This window comes from Phocoena phocoena, chromosome 3, assembly GCF_963924675.1.
Source record: "Phocoena phocoena chromosome 3, mPhoPho1.1, whole genome shotgun sequence".
NCBI lineage: Eukaryota > Metazoa > Chordata > Mammalia > Artiodactyla > Phocoenidae > Phocoena > Phocoena phocoena.
The window spans coordinates 135,415,125-135,441,151 of NC_089221.1; the positions used below are offsets into that span (position 1 = coordinate 135,415,125).

The window sequence follows — 26,027 nt, forward strand, 5'->3', positions numbered from 1 at the left end:
CTTTTGTGTTTCCATACAATTTTAGATTTAATCAACAAATTATCAATAACATTCTGAAACATATGGTTCATTACAACAGAGATCACCAGTTAAAGTATGTTAAAGCAAATCTTCTGCAGTGAAAAATTACTCCTTTTCCAAACTATCCTTGCACTCATATAACTTTTTTAATGCAATTTAATTTTATATTTTTATTGAAGTATAGTTAATATACTGTATTCCTCCTCCCTACATTTCCCCTATGGTAACCATAAGTTTGTTTTCTTTATCTGTGAGTTGGTTTCTATTTTGTAAATAAGTTCATGTGTATCAATTTTTTTAGGTTCAACATACCAGTGATATCATATGGTATTTGTCTTTCTCAGTCTGACTTACTTACCTTAGTATGTTTATCTCTAGGTCCATCCATGTTGCTGCAAATGGCATTATTTCATTTTTTTATGTCTGAGTAGTGACGACATCTTCTTTGTCCATTCTTCTGTCAATGGATATTCACGTTGCTTCGATGTCTTGGTTACTGTAAACAGTGCTGCAGTGAACATTGGGGTGCATGTATCCTTTGTTTCCTTTAAAAAATAATTAATTTAAAACATCTTTATTCGACTATAATTACTTTACAATGTTGTGTTAGTTTCTGCTGTATAACAAGGTGAATCAGCTATACTTATACATATATCCCCATATCACCTCCCTCTTGCATCTCCCTCCCACCCTCCCTATCCCACACATCTAGGTGGTCACAAAGCACCAAGCTGATCTCCTGTGCTATGTGGCTGCTTCCCACTAGCTAACTATTTTACATTTGGTAGTGTATATACGTCAGTGCTACTCTCTCACTACATCTCAGTTTACACTTCCCCTGCCCTGTGTGCTCAGGTCCATTCTCTATGTCTGTGTCTTTATTCCTGTCTTGCCCCTAGGTTCATCAGAAAGTTTTTTTTTTTTTTTTTTTTTTTAGGTTCCATATATATGTGTTAGCATACAGTATTGGTTTTTCTCCTTCTGACCTACTTCACTCTGTAGGACAGACTCTAGGTCCATCCACCTCACTACAAATAACAATTTCGCTTCATTCTATGGCTGAGTAATATTCCATTGTATATATGTGCCACATCTTCTTTATCCATTCATCTGTCAGTGGAAACCTAGGTTGCTTCCATGAGCTTGCTATTGTAAATAGTGCTGCAATCAACATTGTGGTACCTGACTCTTTTTGAATTATGGTTTTCTCAGGGTATATGCCCAGTAGTGGGATTGCTGGGTCCTATGGTAGTTCTACTTTTATTTTTTAAGGAACCTTCTTACTGTTCTCCATAGAGGCTGTATCAATTTACATTCCAACCCACAGTGCAAAAGGGTTCCCTTTTCTCCACACCCTTTCCAGCATTTATATTGTTCGTAGATTTTTCATGATGGCCATTCTGACCGGTGTAAGGTGATACCTCATTGTAGTTTTGATTTGCATTTCTCTGATGATTAGTGATGTTGAGCATCCTTTCATGTGTTTGTTGGCAGTCTGTATATCTTCTTTGGAGTCTATTCAGGTCTTCTGCCCATTTTTGGACTGGGTTGTTTGTCTTTGTGATGTTGAGCTGCATGAGCTGCTTGTATATTTTGGAAATTAATCCTTTGTCAGTTGCTTCATTTGCAAATATATTCTCCCATTCGAGGTTTGTTTATTCATCTTGTTTATGGTTTCCTTTGCCATGCCAAAGCTTTTAAGTTTCATTAGGTTCAATTTGTTTATTTTTGTTTTTATTTCCATTTATGTAGGAGGTGGGTCAAAAAGGATCTTGCTGTGATTTATGTCATAGAGTGTTCTGCCTATGTTTTCCTCTAAGAGTTTTATAGTGTCTGACCTTAAGTTTAGGTCTTTAATCCATTTTGAGTTTATTTTTGTGTATGGTGTTAGGGAGTGTTCTAATTTCATTCTTTTACTTGTAACTCTCCATTTTTTCCAGCACCACTTATTAAAAAGTCTGTGTTTTCTCCATTGTATATTCTTGCCTCCTTTATCAAATATAAGATGAACATATGTGCATGGGTATATCTTTCGGCTTTCCATCCTGTTCCATTGATCTATATATTTTTTTTGTCCCTGTACCATATTGTCTTGATTACTGCTACTTTTTTTTTTTTTTTTTTTTTTTTTTTTACTGCTACTTTGTAATATAGTCTGAAGTCAGTGATTCTGATTCCTCCAGCTCCGTTTTTCTTTCCCAAGGTTGCTGTGGCTATTCTGGTTCATTTGTGTTTCCATACAAATTGTGAAATTTTTTGTTTTACTTCTGTGAAAAATGTCATTGGTAGTTTGGTAGGGATTACATTGGATCTGTAGATTGCTTTGGGTAGTACAGTCATTTTCACAATGTTGATTCTTCTAATCCAAGAACATGGCATATCTCTCCATCTGTTTGTATCATTTTTAGTTTCTTCCATCAGTGTCTTACAGTTTTCTGCATACAGGTCTTTTGTCTCCTTATGTAGCTTTATTCCAAGGTATTTTATTCTTTCTGTTGAAATGATATATGGGAATGTTTCCTTAATTTCTCCTTCAGATTTTTCTTCATTCATGTTTAGGAATGCAAGAGATTTCTGTGCATTAATTCTGTATCCTGCTACTTTACCAAATTCATTGATTTGCTCTAATAGTTTTCTGGTAGCATGTTTAGGATTTTCTACGTATAGTGTCATGTCATCTGCAAACAGTGACAGTTTTACTTCATCTTTTCTGATTTGGATTCCTTTTATTTCTTTTTCGTCTCTGACTACTGTGGCTAAAGCTTCCAAAACTATGTTGAGTAATAGTGGTGAGAGTGGGCAACCTTGTCTTTTTCCTGATCTTAGTGGAAATTCTTTCAGTTTTTCACCATTGAGGATGATGTTTGCTGTGGGTTTGTCATATATGGCCTTTATTATGTTGAGGAAAGTTCCCTCTATGCCTACTTTCTGCAGGGTTTTTATCATAAATGGGTGTTGAATTTTGTCGAAAGCTTTCTCTGCATCTATTGAGATGATCATATGGTTTTTCTCCTTCAATTTGTTAATATGGTTTATCACATTGATAGATTTGCGTATATTGAAGAATCCTTGCATTCCTGGAATAAACCCCACTTGATCATGGTGTATGATCCTTTTAATGTGCTGTTGGATTCTGTTTGCTAGTATTTTGTTGAGGATTTTTGCATCTATGTTCATCAGTGATATTGGCCTGTAGTTTTCTTTCTTTGTGACATTCTTGTCTGGTTTTGGTATCAAGGTGATGGTGGCCTCGTAGAAGGAATTTGGGAGTGTTCCTCCCTCTGCTATATTTTGGAAGAGTTTGAGAAGGATAAGTGTTAGCTCTTCTCTAAATGTTTGATAGAATTCACCTGTGAAGCCATCTGGTCCTGGGCTTTCGTTTGTTGGAAGATTTTTAATCACAGTTTCAATTTCAGTGCTTGTGATTGGTCTGTTCATATTTTCTATTTCTTCCTGATTCAGTCTTGGCAGGCTGTGCATTTCTAAGAATTTGTCCATTTCTTCCAGATTGTCCATTTTATTGGCATAGAGTTGCTTGTAGTAATCCCTCATGATCTTTTTTATTTCTGCAGTGTCGGTTGTTACTTCTCCTTTTTCATTTCTAATTCTTTTTTTTTTTAAACATCTTTATTGGGGTATAATTGCTTTACAATTGTGTGTTAGTTTCTGCTTTATAACAAAGTGAATCAGCTATACATATACATATGTTCCCATATGTCTTCCCTCTTGCGTCTCCCTCCCTCCCACTTTCCCCATCCCACCCCTCCAGGCTGTCACAAAGCCCCGAGCTAATATCCCTGTGCCTTGCGGCTGCTTCCCCCTAGCTATCTACCTTACTACGTTTGTTAGTGTGTATATGTCCATGACTCTCTCTCGCCCTGTCAAAACTCACCCTTCCCCCTCCCCATATCCTCAAGTCCGTTCTCCAGTAGGTCTGTGTCTTTATTCCTGTCTTACCCCTAGGTTCTTCATGACATTTTTTCCCCTTATATTCCATATATATGTGTTAGCATACGGTATTTGTCTTTTTCTTTCTGACTTACTTCACTCTGTATGACAGACTCTAGGTCTATCCATCTCATTACAAATAGCTCAATTTCATTTCTTTTTAAGGCTGAGTAATATTCCATTGTGTATATGTGCCACATCTTCTTTATCCATTCATCCGATGATGGGCGCTTAGGTTCTTTCCATTTCCTGGCTATAGTAAATAGAGCTGCAATGAACATTTTGGTACATGACTCTTTTTGAATTTTGGTTTCCTAGGGTATATGCCCAGTAGTGGGATTGCTGGGTCATATGGTAATTCTATTTGTAGTTTTTTAAGGAACCTCCATACTGTTCTCCATAGTGGCTGAACCAATTCACATTCCCACCAGCAGTGCAAGAGTGTCCCCTTTTCTCCACACCCTCTCCAGCATTTATTGTTTCTAGATTTTTTGATGATGGCCATTCTGACTGGTGTGAGATGATATCTCATTGTAGTTTTGATTTGCATTTCTCTAATGATTAATGATGTTGAGCATTCTTTCATGTGTTTGTTGGCATTCTGTATATCTTCTTTGGAGAAATGTCTGTTTAGGTCTTCTGCCCATTTTTGGATGGGGTTGTTTGTTTTTTTGTTATTGAGCTGCATGAGCTGCTTGTAAATTTTGGAGATTAATCCTTTGTCAGTTGCTTCATTTGCAAATGTTTTCTACCATTCTGAAGGTTGTCTTTTGGTCTTGATTATGGTTTACTTTGCTGTAAAAGCTTTGAAGTTTCATTAGGTCCCATTTGTTTATTTTTGTTTTTATTTCCATTACTCTAGGAGGTGGGTCAGAAAGGATCTTGCTGTGATTTATGTCATAGAGTGTTCTGCCTATGTTTTCCTCTAAGAGTTTGATAGTTTCTGGCCTTACATTTAGGTCTTTAATCCACTTTGAGCTTATTTTTGTGTATGGTGTTAGGGAGTGATCTAATCTCATACTTTTACATGTACCTGTCCAGTTTTCCCAGCACCATTTATTGAAGAGGCTGTCCTTTCTGCACTGTACATTCCTGCCTCCTTTATCAAAGATAAGGTGTCCATATGTCCGTGGGTTTATCTCTGGGCTTTCTATCCTGTTCCACTGATCTATCTTTCTGTTTTTGTGCCAGTACCATACTGTCTTGATTACTGTTGCTTTGTAATATAGTCTGAAGTCAGGGAGCCTGATTCCTCCAGCTCCTTTTTTCGTTCTCAAGATTGCTTTGGCTATTCGGGGTCTTTTGTGTTTCCATACAAATTGCGAAATTTTTTGTTCTAGTTCTGTGAAAAATGCCAGTGGTAGTTTGATAGGGATTGCATTGAATCTGTAGATTGATTTGGGTAGTAGAGTCATTTTCACAATGTTGATTCTTCCCATCCAAGAACATGGTATATCTCTCCATCTATTTGTATCATCTTTAATTTCTTTCATCAGTGTCTTATAATTTTCTGCATACAGGTCTTTCGTCTCCTTAGGTAGGTTTATTCCTAGATATTGTATTCTTTTTGTTGCAATGGTAAATGGGAGTGCTTTCTTGATTTCACTTTCAGATTTTTCATCATTAGTATATAGGAATGCCAGAGATTTCTGTGCATTAATTTTGCATCCTGCTACTTTACCAAATTCATTGATTAGCTCTAGTAGTTTTCTGGTAGCATCTTTAGGATTCTGTATGTATTGTATCATGTCATCTGCAAACAGTGACAGCTTTACTTCTTCTTTTCCGATTTGGATTCCTTTTATTTCCTTTTCTTATCTGATTGCTGTGGCTAAAACTTCCAAAACTATGTTGAATAAGAGTGGTGAGAGTGGGCAACCTTGTCTTGTTCCTGATCTTAGTGGAAATGCTTTCAGTTTTTCACCATTGAGGATGATGTTTGCTGTGGGCTTGTCATATATGGCCTTTATTATGTTGAGGAATGTTCCCTCTATGCCTACTTTCTGGAGGGTTTTTATCATAAATGGGTGTTGAATTTTGTCGAAAGCTTTCTCTGCATCTATTGAGATGATCATATGGTTTTTCTCCTTCAATTTGTTAATATGGTTTATCACATTGATAGATTTGCGTATATTGAAGAATCCTTGCATTCCTGGAATAAACCCCACTTGATCATGGTGTATGATCCTTTTAATGTGCTGTTGGATTCTGTTTGCTAGTATTTTGTTGAGGATTTTTGCATCTATGTTCATCAGTGATATTGGCCTGTAGTTTTCTTTCTTTGTGACATTCTTGTCTGGTTTTGGTATCAAGGTGATGGTGGCCTCGTAGAAGGAATTTGGGAGTGTTCCTCCCTCTGCTTTATTTTGGAAGAGTTCGAGAAGGATGGGTGTTAGCTCTTCTCTAAACGTTTGATAGAATTCACCTGTGAAGCCATCTGGTCCTGGGCTTTTGTTTGTTGGAAGATTTTTAATCACAGTTTCAATTTCAGTGCTTGTGATTGGTCTGTTCATATTTTCTATTTCTTCCTGATTCAGTCTTGGCAGGTTGTGCATTTCTAAGAATTTGTCCATTTCTTCCAGATTGTCCATTTTATTGGCATAGAGTTGCTTGTAGTAATCTCTCATGATTTTTTTTATTTCTGCAGTGTCAGTTGTTACTTCTCCTTTTGCGGCGAGCCTCTTCTGACCAGCAGAAAGACAAGTCACCACACGCTAGATTCTTCTCGTATCACACTTTATTGGAGTACAGCTTGGTTATAGACAGATGGAAGGAAGACCCCGAGCTTTGTTCACACTGGCTTTTTATAATGCACTAGAACCTGTGGCACCCTGTGTTTGGCTGGTTAACTCAACCTGTGGTTGGCTGGTTAACTCAACCTGTGGTTGGCTGGTTAACTCAATCTGTGGTTGGCTGGTTAACTCAACAAGATATGTGCTGTTCACAATTTATTGGTTGCAATTCTGAGCCTTTATTAGCATATTGGCTCATCGTGGCGCATGTGTGGCACATAGCCTTTGGGCTACTCCCTGATAAGCGTTATCTGCGACCAGCAGAACAACGGCTTCCACGTTATCTGCGGCATGGCAGAACACCGGCTTCCCACATCTCCCCCTTTTTGTTTTCTTAGACCCAGGAGCTGAACTCGAACAATGCCCGCACAAACGCTCACCCCATGGGATGCTCGCTGAGCAAGAGTTAGTTCGAGAAGCTGGCTCATCACCCTCCCCGTCGTGCAATGTCCATACAGACCGCGGAGTGCAGGGGCTGATGTTGCCTCGTGATTCCCATCAAAAGTGCAATGGTCATAAAACCTTTTTGTGCAAGGGCAATCACTACGGGTCGTTCAAGATGGAGAGCCAGGCGCCAGGGGAGTCGCCTTTACTAATGGCCACCAATGCCTGCGTGAACAGCATCTTATCTCGCTTTGTCCGAGTTCGTAAACGACATATCAACCACAGGCACACCACAAGTCCCGCCATGCAACACACTGCAAACATCCCTACACCGACCCACTCCTTAAAGAAAGTAAAGGCAGAAGACAGCCAGGTAGTAAAGTCCCCAAGCGTAACGGGGTATAGCCTAGTAGCATTTAAAGTCTTAATCTGTATCTTCTGGTTTAACAGCATCAATTCAGCCTCTCGGGACCAATTTCCTCCCAGGAAAGTGCCAATCTCCCTGCTCCGGTTCAGGGCATCTTGTCCTCCGCCTTGAGTAGGGAAAGGCCCGTCAACACCATCCAGCTCAGCATCATCCCTTGAGCGCCCTGCATCGCCCTTGGGATCCTCTTCCACGACTCTTGTTAATCTTGTTGGGACCCAAATTGGATCTTGATCCTGCGGAAAAACACAAAGAGATCCCCTGGATCGCATGACAACGCGATCCGGGCCCTTCCATTGATTAGATAACACATCTTTCCACATCACTATACCATGTTCCTTTTGTTCATGTATAGTATGGCGTTCAGCAGAAGTTTCTTTCTCATCATGTAAATTCAAAAAATTAAGAGTAAATAAGGCAAGCGACAATTTCTGCTTCGGGGTGCAATTCTCCGCTATTCCCCCTTTTTGTTTTAAAAGCAATTCTTTAAGTGTGCGATTAGTTCGCTCTATTATACCTTGGCCTTGTGGATTGTAAGGCAGGCCCGTAACATGTTCTATGTGCATTTTTTGACAAAAGAGAGCAAAGCTCTTGGAACTATAAGTTGGGCCGTTATCTGTCTTTAGTTTAGCAGGCTTGCCCCAGGCTGCCCAGGCTTCAAGGCAATGAGTAATAACATGTTGAACCCATTCTCCAGAGAGAGGGGTAGCATGTACCACCCCGGAATAGGTATCCACAGACACATGAACATACTGGAGCTTCCCAAAGGAGGGAACATGAGTGACATCCATCTGCCACAGCTCGTTTGGGGACAAACCTCTGGGATTCACACCAGTCTTTTGGGCCGGCAAAAATTGGGCACAGGTGGAACAAGACTTAACAATATGTCTGGCCTCGGCTCTAGTAATGAAGAACTTCTTTCTCAACACTGCAGATGATACATGATATAGCTCATGAAATTCTTGTGCTTGCTGCTTTTGATCCAAGGATAAGAAAACACGCGTTGCCATATCAACTTGTGCATTGGCTTTCGCCATTGGACCAGGCAACAGGGAATGAGCCCGTATATGGGTAACATAAAAGGGGTGTTGGCGGCGCAATATCTGAAACCTTATCCCGGCCAACAAGGATGCCACTGTGCTGGATGATCGAATATGGGGGGTCACTTCAAGATGTTTCACTGCATTAACCACGTACAATGAATCAGAGATCAAATTAAAAGGTTCTTGAAAGCGTTGAAAAACTTCCAAAACCACATGACATTCCACCACTTGAGGAGCATCAGGTCGATAGTCTATAACGACAGGATGCTGACCCTGAACCATATAAGCTCCTTTTCCGGATTTTGATCCGTCCGTATAAATGGTCAGGGCATCATTTAGTGGTCGCTCTACAGTGACCCTTGGAAAAATGACAGGTTGTTGGATAACGAATTTCAAAATTTCACTCTTGGGCAAATGGTTATCAATAATTCCAGAAAAGGTATACATAAGTATAGACCACTCAGAGGTAGTGGCAGTTAATGTTTCTATTTGATCTTTAGTATAGGGAACTACAAGTTTTTCCGGAAACATTGCAAAGGCGGAGACACATTGTTTAATACCCAAAAAGGCAACCTCAGTAACCATAGATGGATAGTGAGACAGCGTCTTCATCCCCAGAGACTTGGTATGAATCCAAAGCAAAGGCCCATCTTGCCAAAGAACACCTGTTGGAAATCCTAAGGTTGGAAGAACACACATCCAAATAGGCAAGGCATTGTTATAACGCTGTAATTGTGCTTTCATAAGAGCCTGTTCCACCTTCTGAAGAGCTGTTTGGGCCTCGGGGGTCATCTGACGCGGGGAATTAAGATCAGGATTACCTTCTAATACAGCAAACAAAGGCTGTAGTTCAAAGCGAGTCAGACTCAAATACGGTCGAAGCCAATTAATATCCCCAAGCAATTTCTGAAAATCATTCAAAGTTGTTAAATGATTAGTTCTAATTTCAAGTTTCTGAGGTATTATTGTGGTCTTATTTATAACGGCTCCCAAAAAACTAATAGAATCTCCCTTTTGAATTTTTTCAGGGGCCAAATATAAACCTCTAGTCTCCAAAGTCATTGATAAATCTCCTAAAACCTGCTCAAGCAGTGTCATGCTAGGGGCTGACAGCAAAACATCATCCATGTAATGAATAATTTTAACACCCGGGAACTTCTCCCGTACTGGCTGTAAGGCAGTGTCAACATAAAGCTGGCACATGGTGGGGCTATTGGCCATACCCTGAGGAAGCACGACCCATTGATACCTTTTATCAGGTCTTTCATGATTAATTGAGGGTAATGTAAAGGCAAACCTCTCTTTGTCTTTCTTATTCAATGGGATAGAGAAAAAACAATCTTTTATATCAACAGCTATAACAGGCCACCCTTGCGGGATGGCTGTCAAGGCCGGTAGACCGCGCTGTATGGGTCCCATAACTTGCATTTGTTGATTTATTGCTCTCAAATCATGGAGCAAGCGCCACTTCCCCGACTTCTTTTTAATAACAAAAATAGGAGTATTCCAGGGTGATTGAGAGGGTTCCAAGTGTCCTAATTGCAATTGTTCTTCCACAAGTTGTGACGCTGCTTCCAATTTCTCCTTAGACAATGGTCACTGAGGAATCCACACGGGCATCGTGGTCTTCCATGTAATAGGAATCATTAACTCAGTGACCCCTGAGAAAAACCCAACCCCCTGCGATTGGGGTTTCCCTGAGCTTCTATAGGAGCAGCAGTACCTTGTAATTTTTTCCCTATCCCTCTGCCTGGTATAAAACCAGACCTGAGCATCATTTGCTGTGCAGCCTCGGAATAATCATTAGTAAGTTTTAATTTCATCTGGCTTTGCACATCCCTTCCCCACAGATTAAGTGGCAATCCTTCAACCACAAAGGGTTGAAACTTCCCTTTCTGATCTTCAAAAATCCAGGTCAGTGTTTTAGAGCTAATTTGGGGTGCTTTGGCATATCCTAAACCCTGTAAGGTCTGAGAGGAGGTCTGTAAAGGCCAGGATTTTGGCCAGTAGGTGGCAGTAATAATACTGCGATCAGCTCCGGTATCAACCAGACCGGAAAATACCTTTCCTTCTATAATTAAATCCAGCATAGCTTCCAGATCCGCCTCCTCCTTGGGATTCAATTCATCCTGAGACAAATAAAGCGCTTTAAATTCATCTAAAAGTGGATACAATCCTGGCGTTGCATCCGATTTTTCTATTTGTTTTTCTCTTGGATCCGATTTTTCTGTTTGTTTTTCTCTCCTTTTCCTAGGAGTCTTAGGCCTATCTACTGTAGTCCCTATATTGTCACTTTCTGACGCACTATCTTGATATATGCTAAGAGCTTTACGGCCCATCTGTACAATATCCTCGCATTTCCCTTCTCTTAAGCACGAATGTATCATTCTCCATAACGGAAACGTGCCTCGAGAGAGCTCCCCCATTTCATGACGATCAGCTAAGTCCTTCCCCAATTTTTCCCAAGATGGAACAGTCAGGCTTCCGGACACTGCAAACCATGGAGCGGCACCATCAATATCCTGCAATAACTTACTAATCGTTTTGTGCGAAAGCTTAAGTCCTTGGCTGTTCAAAAGAGCTTGAATGGGTTCATGAAATCCAGCAGACGGTTCCGTAGATAAACTGTTCCCCATAGTTCACTCTCCTAAACAAACAACTTACTAAAGTGGGAGACACACTCGGTCAAGCTGATGGACCCGCAGCTACACGCAGACAAAAATGCGAGAACCACAAAAGGACGAAAGCAACAATAGCATACCTGGACTACTCACCGACGGTCCACTCCGTGTGTCGAGTTCTGAATCGGTCCCCCACGCGGGGTGCGAAGTTCCCGGGTTTCGGCACCACTTGCGGCGAGCCTCTTCTGACCAGCAGAAAGACAAGTCACCACACGCTAGATTCTTCTCGTATCACACTTTATTGGAGTACAGCTTGGTTATAGACAGATGGAAGGAAGACCCCGAGCTTTGTTCACACTGGCTTTTTATAATGCACTAGAACCTGTGGCACCCTGTGGTTGGCTGGTTAACTCAACCTGTGGTTGGCTGGTTAACTCAATCTGTGGTTGGCTGGTTAACTCAACAAGATATGTGCTGTTCACAATTTATTGGTTGCAATTCTGAGCCTTTATTAGCATATTGGCTCATCGTGGCGCATGTGTGGCACATAGCCTTTGGGCTACTCCCTGATAAGCGTTATCTGCGACCAGCAGAACAACGGCTTCCACGTTATCTGCGGCATGGCAGAACACCGGCTTCCCACATCCTTTCTCATTTCTAATTCTATTGATTTGAGTCTTCTCCCTTTTTTTCTTGATGAGTCTGGCTAGTGGTTTATCTATTTTGTTTATCTTCTCAAAGAACCAGCTTTTAGTTTTATTGATCTTTGCTATTGTTTCCTTCATTTCTTTTTCATTTATTTCTGATCTGACTTTTATGATTTCTTTCCTTCTGCTAGCTTTGGGGGTTTTTTGTTCTTCTTTCTCTAATTGCTTGAGGTGCAAGGTTAGGTTGTTTATTCGAGCTGTTTCCTGCTTCTTAAGGTAGGCTTGCATTGCTATAAACTTCCCCCTTAGAACTGCTTTTGCTGCATCCCATAGGTTTTGGGTCGTTGTGTCTCCATTGTCATTTGTTTCTAGGTATTTTTTTATTTCCTCTTTGATTTCTTCAATGATCACTTCATTATTAAGTAGTGTATTGTTTAGCCTCCTTGTCTTTGTACTTTTTACAGATCTTTTTCTGTAATTGATATCTAGTCTCATGGCGTTGTTGTCGGAAAAGATACTTGATACAATTTCAGTTTTCTTAAATTTACCAAGGCTTGATTTGTGACCAAAGATATGATCTATCCTGGAGAATGTTCTATGAGCACTTGAGAAAAATGTGTATTCTGTTGTTTTTGGATGGAGTGTCCTAAAATATCAATTAAGTCCATCTTGTTTAATGTATCATTTAAAGCTTGTGTTTCCTTATTTATTTTCATTTTGGATGATCTGTCCATTGGTGAAAGTGGGGTGTTACAGTCCCCTAATATGAATGTGTTACTGTCGATTTCCCCTTTTATGGCTGTTAGTATTTGCCTTATGTATTGAAGTGCTCCTATATTGGGTGCATAAATATTTACAATTGTTATATCTTCTTCTTGGATCGATCCCTTGATCATTATGTAGTATACTTCTTTGTCTGTTCTAATAGTCCTTATTTTAAAGTCTATTTTATCTGATATGAGAATTGCTATTCCAGCTTTCTTTTGGTTTCCATTTGCATGGAATATCTTTTTCCATCCCCTTACTTTCAGTCTGTATGTGTCTCTAGGTCTGAAGTGGGTCTCTTGTAGACAGCATATATAAGGGTCTTGTATTTGTATCTGTTCAGCCAATCTGTGTCTTTTGGTGGGAGCATTTAGTCCATTTACATTTAAGGTAATTATCGATATGTATATTCCTATTCCCATTTTCTAAATTGTTTTGGGTTCGTTATTGTAGGTCTTTTCCTTCTCTTGTGTTTCTTGCCTAGAGAAGTTCCTTTAGCATTTGTTGTAAAGCTGGTTTGGTGGTGCTGAACTCTCTCAGCTTTTGCTTGTCTGTAAAGGTTTTAATTTCTCCATCAAATCTGAATGAGATCCTTGCTGTGTAGAGTAGTCTTGGTTGCAGGTTTTTCTCCTTCATCACTTTCAGTATGTCCTGCCACTCCCTTCTGGCTTGTAGGGTTTCTGATGAGAGATCAGCTATTAACCTTATGGGGATTCCCTTGTGTGTTTTTTGTTGTTTTTCCCTTGCTGCTTTTAATATGCTTTCTTTGTATTTAATTTTTGACAGTTTGATTAATATGTGTCTTGGCATATTTCTCCTTGGTTTTATCCTGTATGGGACTCTCTGTGCTTCCTGGACTTGATTAACTATTTCCTTTCCCATATTAGGGAAGTTTTCAAGTATAATTTCTTCAAATATTTTCTCAGTCCCTTTCTTTTTCTCTTCTTCTTCTGGAACCCCTATAATTCGAATGTTGGTGCATTTAATGTTTTCCCAGAGGTCTCTGAGACTGTCCTCAGTTCTTTTCATTCTTTTTTCTTTATTCTTCTCTGCAGTAGTTATTTCCACTATTTTATCTTCCAGGTCACTTATCCGTTCTTCTGCCTCAGTTATTCTGCTAGTGATCTCATCTAGAGTACTTTTAATTTCATTTATTGTATTGATCATTGTTGCTTGTTTCATCTTTGTTTCTTGTAGGTCCTTGTTAACTGTTTCTTGCATTTTGTCCATTCTGTTTCCAAGATTTCGGATCATCCTTACTATCATTATTCTGAATTCTTTTTCTGGTAGACTGCCTATTTCCTCTTCATTTGTTAGGTCTGGTGCATTTTTATCTTGCTCCTTTATCTGCTGTGTGTTTTCTGTCTTCTCATTTTGCTTCTCTTACTGTGTTTGGGGTCTCCTTTTTGCAGGCTGCAGGTTCGTAGTTCCTGCTGTTTTTGTTGTCTGTCTCCAGTGGCCAAGGTTGGTTCAGTGGGTTGTGTAGGCTTCCTAGTGGAGGGGACTAGTGCCTGTGTTGTGGCAGATGAGGCTGGATCCTGTCTCTCTAGTGGGCAGGTTCACGTCTGGTGGTGTGTTTTGGGGTGTCTGTGGCCTTATTATGATTTTAGGCAGCCTCTCTGCTAATGGGTGGGGTTGTGTTCCTGTTTTGCTATTTGTTTGGCATAGGTTGTCCAGCACTGTAACTTGCTGGTCATTGACTGAAGCTGGGTGCTGGTGTTAAGATAGAGGTCTCTGGGAGATTTTTGCCATTTGATATTATGTGGAGCTGGGTGGTCTCTTGTTGACCAGTGTCCTGAAGTTGGCTCTCCTACCTCAGAGGCAGAGCCCTGACTCCTGGCTGCAGCACCAAGAGCCTTTCATCCTCACGGCTCAGAATAAAAGGGAGAAAAAGTATAGAGAATTAGTAGAAGTATGAAGAAAGAAAGAAGGAAAGGAGGGAAGGAAGGAAGGAAGGAAGGAAGGAAGGAAGGAAGAAAGAAACAAAGAAGCAAAGAAGGAAAGAAGGAAAGAAAGGAGGGAGGAAGGGAGGAAGGAAGGAAGGAGGGAAAGAAGGAAAAAAGACAGAAAGAAAGAAGATACAGTAAAATAAAATGAAGTATAATAAAGTTATTGAATTAAAAAATACTTATTTAGAAAAAAAAAGGGACGGATAGAGCTTTAGGACAAATGTTGGAAGCAAAGCTATACCAACAAAATCTTACACAGAAGCATACACATACACCCTCACAAAAAGAGGTAAAGGGGAAAAAATCATAAATCTTGCTCTCAGAGACCACCTCCTCAATTTGGGATGATTCGTTGTCTAAAGGAGGGAAGGAAGGAAGGAAGGAAGGAAAGAAAGAAAGAAAGAAAGAAGGTAAAGTATAATAAAGTTATTAAAATGAAAATTAATTATTAAAAAAAATTTTAAAAAAACCATGGACGGATAGAACCCTAGGACAAATGGTGGAAGCAAAACTACACAGACAATATCTCACACAGAAGCATACACATATGCATTCCCAAAAAGAGGAAAAGGGGAACAAATCATAGATCTTGCTCCTGAAGTCCACCTCCACAATTTGGGATCATTCCTTGTCTATTCATGTATTCCACAGATTCAGGGTACATCAAGTTGATTGTGGAGCTTTAATCCACTGCTTCTGAGGCTACTGGGAGAGATTTCCCTTTCTCTTCTCTGTTCTCACAGCTCACAGGGGCTCAGCTTTGGATTTGGCCCTGCCTCTGTGTGTAGGTCGCTGGAGGGCATCTGTTTTTTGCTCAGACAGGATGGGGTTAAAGGAGCCGCTGATTCAGGGGCTCTGGTGCACTCAGGCCGGGGGGGTGGGGGAGGGAGGGGCACTGCGTGCGGGGCGGGTCTGCGGCGGCAGAGGCCGGTGTGATGTTGCAGCAGCCTGAGGCCCGCCGTGCATTCTCCCAGGAAAGTTGTCCCTGGATCCCAGGAACCTGGCAGTGGCGGGCTGCACAGGCTCCGTGGAAGAGGGGTGTGGAGAGTGACCTGTGCTCGCACACAGGCCCCTTGGTGGTGGCAGCAGCAGCCTTAGCATCTCCCGCCTGTCTCCGGGGTCCGCGCTGTTAGTCGCGGCTCGCGCCCATCTCTGGAGTTCCTTTAAGCAGCGCTCTTAAATCCCTCTCCTCGCGCACCAGGAAACAAAGAAGGAAGAAAAAGTCTCTTGCCTCTTCGGCAGGTGCAGACTTTTCCCCGGACTCCCTCCTGGCTAGCCATGGTGCACTAACCCCTTCAGGCTATGTTCAAGCCGCCAATCCCAGTCCTCTCCCTGCGCTCCGTCCAAAACCGAAACCCGAGCCTCAGCTCGAAGCCCCGCCCGCCCCGGCGGGTTAGCAGACAAGCCTCTTCGGTTGGTGAGTGCCGGTCGGCACCGATCGTCTGTGCAGGAATCTCCCCGCTTTGTCCTCCGCACCCATCGCTGTGCACTACTCCGTGGTCCCGAAGCTCCCCCCTCCGCCTCCCGCAGTCTCCGCCCGCGGAGGGGCTTCCTAGTGTGTGGAAACTTTTCCTCCTTCACAGCTCCCTCCCACTGGTGCAGGTGCCGTCCTTATTCTTTTGTCTCTGTTTTTTCTTTTTTTCTTTTGCCCTACCCAGGTACGTGGGGAGTTTCTTGCCTTTTGGGAGGTCTGAGGTCTTCTGCCAGCCTTCAGTAGGTGTTCTGTAGGAGTTGTTCCACATGTAGATGTATTTCTGCTGTATCTGTGGGGAGGAAGGTGATCTCCGCGTCTTACTCTTCCACCATCTTCAAGCTCCCCCAGATTCTTTTGATTTCCATTTTCATGGAATATCTTTTTCCATCTCCTCACTTTCAGTCTGTATGTGTCCCTAGGTCTGAAGTGGGAGTCTTGTAGATAGCATATATACAGGTCTTGTTTTTCTATCCATTCAGCCAGTCTATGTATTTTGGTGGGAGCATTTAATCCATTTACATTTAAGGTAATTATCAATATGTATATTCCTATTACCATTTTCTTAATTGTTTTGGGTTTGTTTTTGTAGGTCTTTTCCTTCTCTTGTGTTTCCTGCCTAGAGAAGTTTCTTTAGCATTTGTTGTAGAGCTGGTTTGGTGGTGCTGAATTCTCTTAGCTTTTGCTTGTCTGTAAAGTTTTTAATTTCTCCATCGAATCTGAAAGAGATCCTTGCTGGGTAGGTTTTTGCCTTTCATCACTTTAAATATGTGCTGCCTGTCCCTTCTGGCTTGCAGAATTTCTGCTGAAAGATCAGCTGTTAAACTTAAGGCGATTCCCTTGTATGTTATTTGTTGCTTTTCCCTTGCTGCTTTTAATATTTTTTCTTTGTATTTACTTTTTGATAGTTTGATTAATATTTTTTATCATGTTTCTCCTTGGATCTGTCCTGTATGGGACTCTATGTGCTTGCTGGACTTGAGTGACTATTTCCTTTCCCACATTAGGGAAGTTTTCAACTATAATCTCTTCAAATATTTTCTCAGTCCCTTTCTTTTTTGTCTTCTTCTTCTGGGACCCCTATAATTCGAATGTGGGTGGATTTCATGTTGTCCCAGAGGTCTCTGAGACTGTCCTCAATTCTTTTTATTCTTTTTTTCTTTATTCTGCTCTGCAGTCGTTATTTCCACTCTTTTATCTTCCAGGTCACTTAGCTGTTCTTCTGCCTCAGTTATTCTGTTATTGATTCCTTCTAGAGAATCTTTAATTTCATTTATTGTGCTGTTCATCATTGTTTGTTTTCTCTTTAGTTTTTCTAGGTCCTTTTTAAACATTTCTTTTATTTTCTCCCTTCCTTGTACTTTTGATTTACATTTCTCTAATAATTAGCAATTTGAGCATCTTTTCATATGCCTGTTGGCTATCTGTATGTCTTCTTGGGAGAAATGTCTATTTAGAGCCTCTGCAATTTTTTTCATTGAGTTTTTTTTTATATTGAGCTTCATAAATTGTTTGTATATTTTGGAGTTTAATCCCTTGTGGGTTACATCGTTTGCAAATATTTTCTCCCATTCCTCAAGTTGTCTTTTCATTTTGTGTATGGTTTCCTTTCTGTTCAAAAGATTTTCAGTTTAACTAGGTTCCATTTGTTTATTTTTGTTTTTATCTTCATTACCCTAGGAGGTGGATCCCAAAAGATTTGGCTGCAATTTATGTCAAAATGTCTTCTGCCTATGTTTTCCTCTAGGAGTTTTATAGTATCCATTCTTTCCTTTAGGTCTTTAATTCATTTTTTTTTTTTTTGCGGTATGCGGGCCTCTCGCTGTCGTGGCCTCTCCCGTTGCAGAGCACAGGCTCCGGACACGCAGGCCCAGCGGCCATGGCTCACAGGCCCAGCTGCTCCACAGCATGTGGGATCTTCCCGGACCGGGGCACGAACCCACGTCCCCTGCATCGCCAGGCGGACTCTCAACCACTGCGCCACCAGGGAAGCCCCTTTAATTCATTTTAATATTATTTTTGTGTATGATGTTAAAGAATGTTGTAATTTCATTCTTTTACATGTAGCTGTCCAGTTTTCCCAGCACCACTTATTGAAGAGGCTGTCTTTTCTCCATTGTATATTCTTGCCTCTGTTGTCATAGATTAATTGACCATAGGTGATTGGGTTTACTTCTGGGCTTTCTTTCCTGCTCCATTGATCTATATTTCTGCTTTGTGCCAGTATCCTGTTGTTTTCAGGACTGTAAAGTTGTAGTATGGCCAGAAGTCAGGAAGTCTGATACCTCCAGCTCCATTTTTCTTTCTTAAGGTTAGTGTGGCTACTAGAGGTCTTTGCGTTTTCATACAGATGTAAAATTTTTTTTGTTCTCGTTGTGTGAAATATGCCATTGTCATCTGATAGGGATTGCATTTAATATGTGGATTGTCTTCGGTTATATAATCATTTTAACAATACTGATTCTTTCAGTCCAAGAATATAGTTATCATTCCACCTGTTTGTGTCATTTTTAATTTCTTTAATCAGCATCTTATAGTGTTCCGAGTATGGTTCTTTTGTCTCCTCAGGTAGGTTTGTTCCTAGGTATTTATTTCTTTTGATGTGATGGTAAATAGGATTGTTTCCTTCATTTTTCTTTCTCATCATTCAGTGTGCTTTAATGCTCCAGTTCTCCCTTGCACTCATGGTCCAGCCACACACGTGCGGGCCTTGCCACCTGGCTTCCAGTCAAGACCTTGTAAAGATCCATGAAAAATCTGGACTGCAGAGGTGGTCGCTGTGGGCTCCAGCTTAAGAAGTGCTGCCCCAGGGATTCCAGAAATTGAGAAAGGAAAAGTGAATGGAGTAGAGGGGTGGCATAGAGCAGGGTGAGTACCCTGGGAGATTTTGAGAGAAATACCCTCCACCCAAAATCCCTGCTCCTGCAGCTTATCCATTGATGCCATGGGATTTCAGTGCCTTTGAGGAGGTGATGTCTCTTCTTCTTTACTCCTGTGCTCAACACTATGCCAAACCAAATCCTCACCTCTTACTGATTTCCAAGGATTTTAAAGCACTGTTCATGGCTGACGTGGTTTTCAGTCCCCTAAACAGCAGTTTTGAGCTGTCTAAGCTATTTAAAAGTGTTCTGCTTAACTAAGACAAAGCTCTATTCTTTTGATAAACTAACATGAATTGAGAGAAAATATGCTTTTCACCCCTTTCCATCAACCTGCTGTGCACTTGGTGGATACAGGATTAGATACACCTGACACCTCTGACTCTCTGGCCCAAACTGTGTCCCTTCACAGAGGGGACATAGTCTGCCATCAATATCCAATTGTGAACTTAGAGCCTGATTGGGTGGCACAGTGGGCAGACACTGCGAATGCTCTCTGAACTATGATTGCCTTTGTTTTCACCAGAGGTAGGATTCTGGACTCAGAAATACCTTGTTTGAATCTTGGGCTGACAGTTTACTCGCTACAGGCCTGCATGAGTGTTTGAACCTGGGAAACAGGGCAGGTGGTTGTGAATGTGGAGCATATAAAACCAGTGATATTTTTGATGGCTGTTTGTACTCCACCCTGTGCCCGAGCTCTCCAGAGTTCTCCCCAAACTTCTTTCTTCCCTTTAGATACGAACCTCTTCCTTTCTGTCTACACACCCCTGACTTCAGCAGAAGGGTCTCACTTACTTATCTGTTGCACCATCAGTGATCACAGCCTGTATGCCCAGAGCTATATTCAGTGCTGGGATCAACGTGAAGCTCCTGACTTTTGAAGGTGCAGGTTTCAGGGGCAGATTCTGAGTTCATACAGGATCAGGTAAATTAAAGGGTATGGAGCTGATTTAAAGCTGTTCAGTGAGGTACAAGGGTCAGCTGGTTGATTTAAAGCCCGATCACGTGACTTGCAGGGTGGTGGTGTAGAGAAGCCCCAAAATGTTGATTTTCTATCTCTTGCCCCAAACGTCATATTTATAACTTTTTTTTATGACTTAGAAAACTAGGGCTGTTTCTCCCTGGGCATGAAAGGAGAAAAATACAGTATTTCAGGTTCATTTTAGAAAAAAATAACCTCAGGGTAAGGTGATGGTGACATGGTCCAGATCAAATATCTTGGTGGCAAACTCGGGAAAATTATACGAGAAGATCCCAGGCCTGTTGTCTGTCAGCTTGGCAATGACGTTTGAGCAGTGACCAACGTGCTTGAGTGCAGCAGGTGAGGGGATAATGATATCCTCATCCTGTTCTTTATCTGGTCCAGAAGTTGAGAGCAAAGAGCTCAGTACAGAGCTCTTGATGTAAGGCTGTGCATGACAGATGGACCTCATATCAACTGTCTTGAGTGGTGGATGACCTGTGACAACAAGTTATTGACAAATTTTTTAGTGACTGTGTGGACAGTAATTGGTTTGGAAGAATGCTGTGGGAGAAGACACCACAAATATACAGCATATTCAAATTACCTCTCAGTCAAGAAAAAAACTAGAAGCAACCAAATAAAAATATTTGGAACCTATGAAATTAAATTTCACTGGAAAAGAAATTAAAACAATCATTTTACATACCAAGAGGCACCCAACCTCAATGATGGTCAGGGAAAAAAATTACAATGCCAATGTAATTGGTTTATTTTCCATTATATTGAAAACTTAAAGTATCATTGTAGCATGTCTTGTCATCATCAGTGGAAACAAGCCCTTTGATGTATGCTTGCAGGGAGTATACATGACTACTATCCCTTTTGAGGCAGTTTATCTCCTCTTTTGCTTCTTCAGGATCTGGGATTTAGGGGTTCTGTGGGGCTGATGTTTGTGTAATGACCTTGATATTTCCTGTGTCCTTGGGCCTCTGGTCAGTCTCCTTCAGGCATTGATAATTTGATTTCCTGAAGTAGAAGAAAAAAGGCAAACAAATTATATAGAGGTTGAGTCAAGATGGCAGAACAGAAGGATGTGGAATTCACCTCCTCTTAACAATTACATCAAAAATATATACATGTGGAACAATCCTCACAGAATACCTACTGAATGCCAGCAGAATATCTCAGACACCCAGACATGCAAGAAAGATCTCCACGTAATGAGATGAGATAGAATGAAAGAAAAAAGAAGCATCATCAGCTCCCACCTGGGAGGGAGCTGTGAAAGACAGTTTCCCTCACCCTGGGAACCCCACTCACCAGTGGGCATGTGAGCTGGGACAGAAACTGAGCTGCAGAGGCTTTGAGGAGAGCGCAGCAGTCAGTTTGCAGCAGACAAAACAGAGACACGCACAGAGGATCTGTGCTACCTTGCTGCAGTCCTCAGCCCAAGACGTGTGGTGTGGGTTTTGGGTGCTGAAACTTGGGCTTCAGAGGACACACCAGGGGATTGGACTGGGTTTGGCTGCACACAGACAGCCCGAAGAGGCTGGAGTGTGGTGTTTGCCCAACCTGGGGTGTATGCAGAAGACCAGGCTGGCCATAGAAACAAAATATCATTGTTGAGGGGCAGCTGAAGGGAGGGTCAGGGCTACCATAGCAGCCTCTTTCTTGGTGCCAACTCTATGACGACCTCTGGGGGCACACAAGCACCAGCAGGTTGCCTACACGTGGAGGTGGAGTTGAAATCAGAGTGGACCCCAAGGTACTGCCTGACTTAGGAAGCAAGGCTGATACCTGAGCCCTCTCCCCATGGCTGTGCAACTTGCAGATTTATGCCACTGCCACTGGCTTTATAAACTCAGTGCCTGTGGGACATCCGAGTGGACAATGGGCACTCTCATGGGCACGGGTATGTGGAGGCGGGGCCAGGCTGGAGTTTAGTCTGCTTCCATAGCTCCCACAGTGGATCCATGTGTGGGACACTGTGGTCCTGGCACCTGACATCAGTGGATCAGCACCTACGGATCTGCGCTGGTGACTTTGTGAACACTGTGCCTAAGGGACACCAGGGTTGATTGCCTGCATTCCCACAGTCGAGGCAGGGCTGAGAGCAGTGCCAACAACAGTGTACTTTGTGAGCCTGCACCATGGGTGACAGGTAACACTGCTTCCTGGTGGACAGCTCCAGAAGAGGAATGCTCAGTGACTCCCTTCCCATTGGGAGTGCTCCAATCCAGCCTACCTCATTACACTGTCTAATCCAGCATAGAAACAGACCTGGAGGATTCTATTCCAACAACTAGGGAGCAGACCCTGCCCCCGACAGGGCTGTGTCAACCACAGAGCAACGAGGAGGCCCCATTCAACATATAGTGCAAGCTCTGGTCACCACATACTCCTTATGATAGTCTTCCAAAAAAGACTGAAGAAAAAGGGAGCCTCCCAGAGACATTCTATGAAGCCACTATCACCCTGATACCAAAACCAGACAAAGACACCACCAAAAAAGAAAATGACAGGCCAATACCTTTGATGAATATAGAACCTAAAATTCTCAACAAAATGTTGGCAAACCGAACCAAACAACACACAAAAATGATATGCCATGAACGTGTTGAATTATCCTAGGGTCATAGGGATCTTTCAACATACGCACATCAATCCATGTGTGATACACCACATCAACAAAAAGGACAGAAATGACATGATCATCTCAATAGATTCAGAAAGAGCGTTTGATAAATTTCAACACCAATTCATGATAAAAACTCTTATGAAAGTGGGTATAGAGGGAACATATCTCAACATACTAAAAGCTATTTATGACAAACCCACAGCTAATATGATACTTAATGGTGAAAAGCACTTAGCCTTCTCACTAAAATCTGGAACAAGACAAGGATGCCCAGTCTCACCACTTCTATTCAACATAATACTAGAAGTCTACCCACGGCAATCAGACAAGAAAAAGAAAGAAAATGTATCCAAATTGGAAGGGAATAGGTAAAATTTTCATTATAGGCAGATGACATGATACAATATATAGAACCTAAAGACTCCACACACAAACTACTAGAACTGATAAACAGATTCAGCAACACAGCAGGATACAAGATTAAAATACAGAAATTGGTTGCATGTCTTTATATTAACAATGAAATAGTAGACAGGGAATGGAAAAAAATCCCTTTTAAAATTGCATCCAAAAAAAATAAAATACTTGTGAATAAACCTGACCAAGGTTGTGAGAGACTTATAAGCTGAGAACTATAAAATATTAATAAAGGAAAGTGAAGAGGATTCAAAGAAGTGGAAAGATATCCTATGCCCTTGGATTGGAAGAAATATTATTAAAATGGCCATTGGACCCAAAGCAATCTACAGATTTAATGACATCCCTATCAAATCACCCATGATATTTTTCACAGAACTAGAACAAAGAATCCTAACATTTATATGGAACCATAAACAACACAGAATTGCCAAAGCAATTGTGGGGAAAAAGAACAAAGCAGGAGACATAATGCTTCCGGACTTCAGAGAATACTACAAAGTGACAGTAATCAAAACAGCATGATATTGGCACAAAAACAGACATATGGGTCAATGAAAGAGACTAGAGAGCCCAGAAAAAAACCCACACACCAATGGTCAATTAATCTTCGACAAAGCAGGCAAGAATATACAATGGGAAAAAAGACAGTCTCTTCAGCACTTGGTGTTGGGAATGTTGGACAGCCACAGGTAAACCATTGAAGTTAGAACACACCCTCACACCATGCACAAAAATAAACTCAAAATGGCTGAAACAGTTAAATATAAACACATGACACCATAAAACTTTTAGAAGAGAACATAGGCAAAATGTTCTCTGACATAAGCTGTACCAGTGTTTTTGTAGATCATTCTCCCAAGGCAATGGAAATAAAAGGAAAAATAAACAGATGGGACCTATACAAACTTACAAGCTTTGCCACAGCAAAGGAAACCATAAAGGAAATGGAAAGAAAACCTGTGGAATGGGAGCAACTATTTTCAAATGATGCAACCTACAAGGGCTTAATTTCCAAAATATACAAACAGCTCATACAACTGAATCACAAAAAAAACAACCCAATGAAAAAAATGGGCAGAAGACTGAAATAGACATTTCTCCAAAAAAGACATACAGATGGCCAATAAGCACATGAAAAGATACTCACCATTGCTAATTATTAGAGAAATGAAAATCAAAACTACAGTGAGGTATCACCTTAAACTGGTCAGAATGGCTATTATTTAAAATTCTACAAATAAATGCTGGAAAGGGGGTGGAGAAAAGGGAACACTTCTACACTGTTGGTGGGAATGTAAATTGGTGCAGCCGTTATAGAAAACAATATGGAGGTTCCTCAAAAAAAAAAAAAAAAAATAGAGTGGCCATAGGATCCAGCAACCCCTCTCCTGGGCTTATATCCAGACAAAATTATAACCCAAAAAGGTGGACCTCTTGGGGAGGGAGGGCTACATAGTCTGGTGGGACAGTCCTTCACCCCATCATCAGTGCCTGCAACCTTTGCTCCTTCACCTACTCCTGCTGTGGTCAGCAGTGGTCTGAATAACCAACTTGAAATCTCTATGGGGATAGTCAGGGCACCTGGTGGATATGGGGCTCCTAAAGCTGTCTGGCTGACTGGAGTAAAGGCTAAAGTCTTGTAGATTTCAGGAACATTTACTCACCTCCAAGGGCACATCTATATGGAAATGAACTTCATGAAGAAAGCTCTGTAGCACATGACAGACTTGGCAATTCAGTTTAACAAGAATAGCTTTGGTGTCATCCACAGCATTCCTCTGGCCATCCCTACACCACTGATGCCAAACCAGAGCATTGATGTCTCCATGCATCTCCACACCTCGGACCCAGTCATGAAGATAGAACCTCTGAACAACCTGCAGGTGGCTGTGAGAAACAATCGTGATACCTTCTACTTCAGCTGCCTCATCCCACTCAATGTGCTTTTTGTAGAAGACGGCAAAATGAAGTGCCTGGTCTTCCTTGCAACATGGAAGGATATTCCCAATGAAAATGAACTTCAGTTTCAGATTAAGGAAAGTCATTTAAATGCTGACACTGTTTCCAGAAAGTTGCAAAACAACAACGTTTATACTATTGCCAAGAGGAATGTGGAAGGGCAGGAGATTCTGTACCAATCCCTGACTCACTAATGGCATTTGGGTTTTGGCCCAGCTCCACAGCCAGCCAGAAAACCCCAATTACACACTGTTACCAAAGTGTAGAGCTAGCTCCTGAAGCATCCCAGTACATCTATCAGGTCTACGACAGCATTTTGAAAAACTAATAGACTGGTCTGGTGCCCTCAGGCCATCCTGTGATTGGTGCAAGCCAAGAACTCTTAACTGGAAGAATTGTATTGCCGTGTGGAATCTGAACCCAAACACACCGAGACCACTCCGAGGCCACCCGCCAAGGTAGTGACAGGTCTGACCTGTGCTAATATTAGGGCAAAACCTTTTGGATAGTTTTAGCTATCTGACACTTGAGCATTTGTAACCACAGCTTCAATCACTTCCCACCTCTTGCCACCTGCTTCTGTCTATCCTTACTTGTGAGCTTCTCCATCCTGTGCCAGTGGCTGGCGTTTTTTAGTGTAGTTTGATATTTTGTAATTGAGAGTTCGCTTCAAAAGCAGCAAAAGACAAAATATATTAAAACAAGGAAAAGTGTCCCTGAAAGAAAAATAAGTTTATTTGTTGTGTGTTTTCTACTCAGTTGTTTGAGCATATTATACATATTAGAGAGGTTTTTCAAATATTTTTGACATTTTGTAGGTACACTCTGCTCTCTGTAAATTGTTTCCTTTGCTGTTCAAAGCTTTATAGTTTAATGCAATCTGTTTTCAAATTTTTTTCTTTTTCTTTCTTTTTTTGTTTGGTTTTGCTGCCTATGCTTTTGTGGTCACATCTAAAAATACATTGCCCATAGCACTGTCAAGAATTTTTTCCCCCCTATATCTTCTTCTAGTAACTTTACAGTTTCTGATCTTATATTTAATTCTCTAAACCAGTTTGAATTAATTTTTGTATACAGTGTGATATACAGGTCTAATTTC

General features: G+C 41.2%; 1 pseudogene; it reads left to right on the forward strand.

Moving 5' to 3' along the window:
* The window catches only part of LOC136120305 (AP-2 complex subunit beta-like), a 91,022-nt pseudogene extending 65,766 nt beyond the window's left edge, over nucleotides 1-25,256 (forward strand).
* Nucleotides 25,257-26,027: the final 771 nt, after the last annotated feature.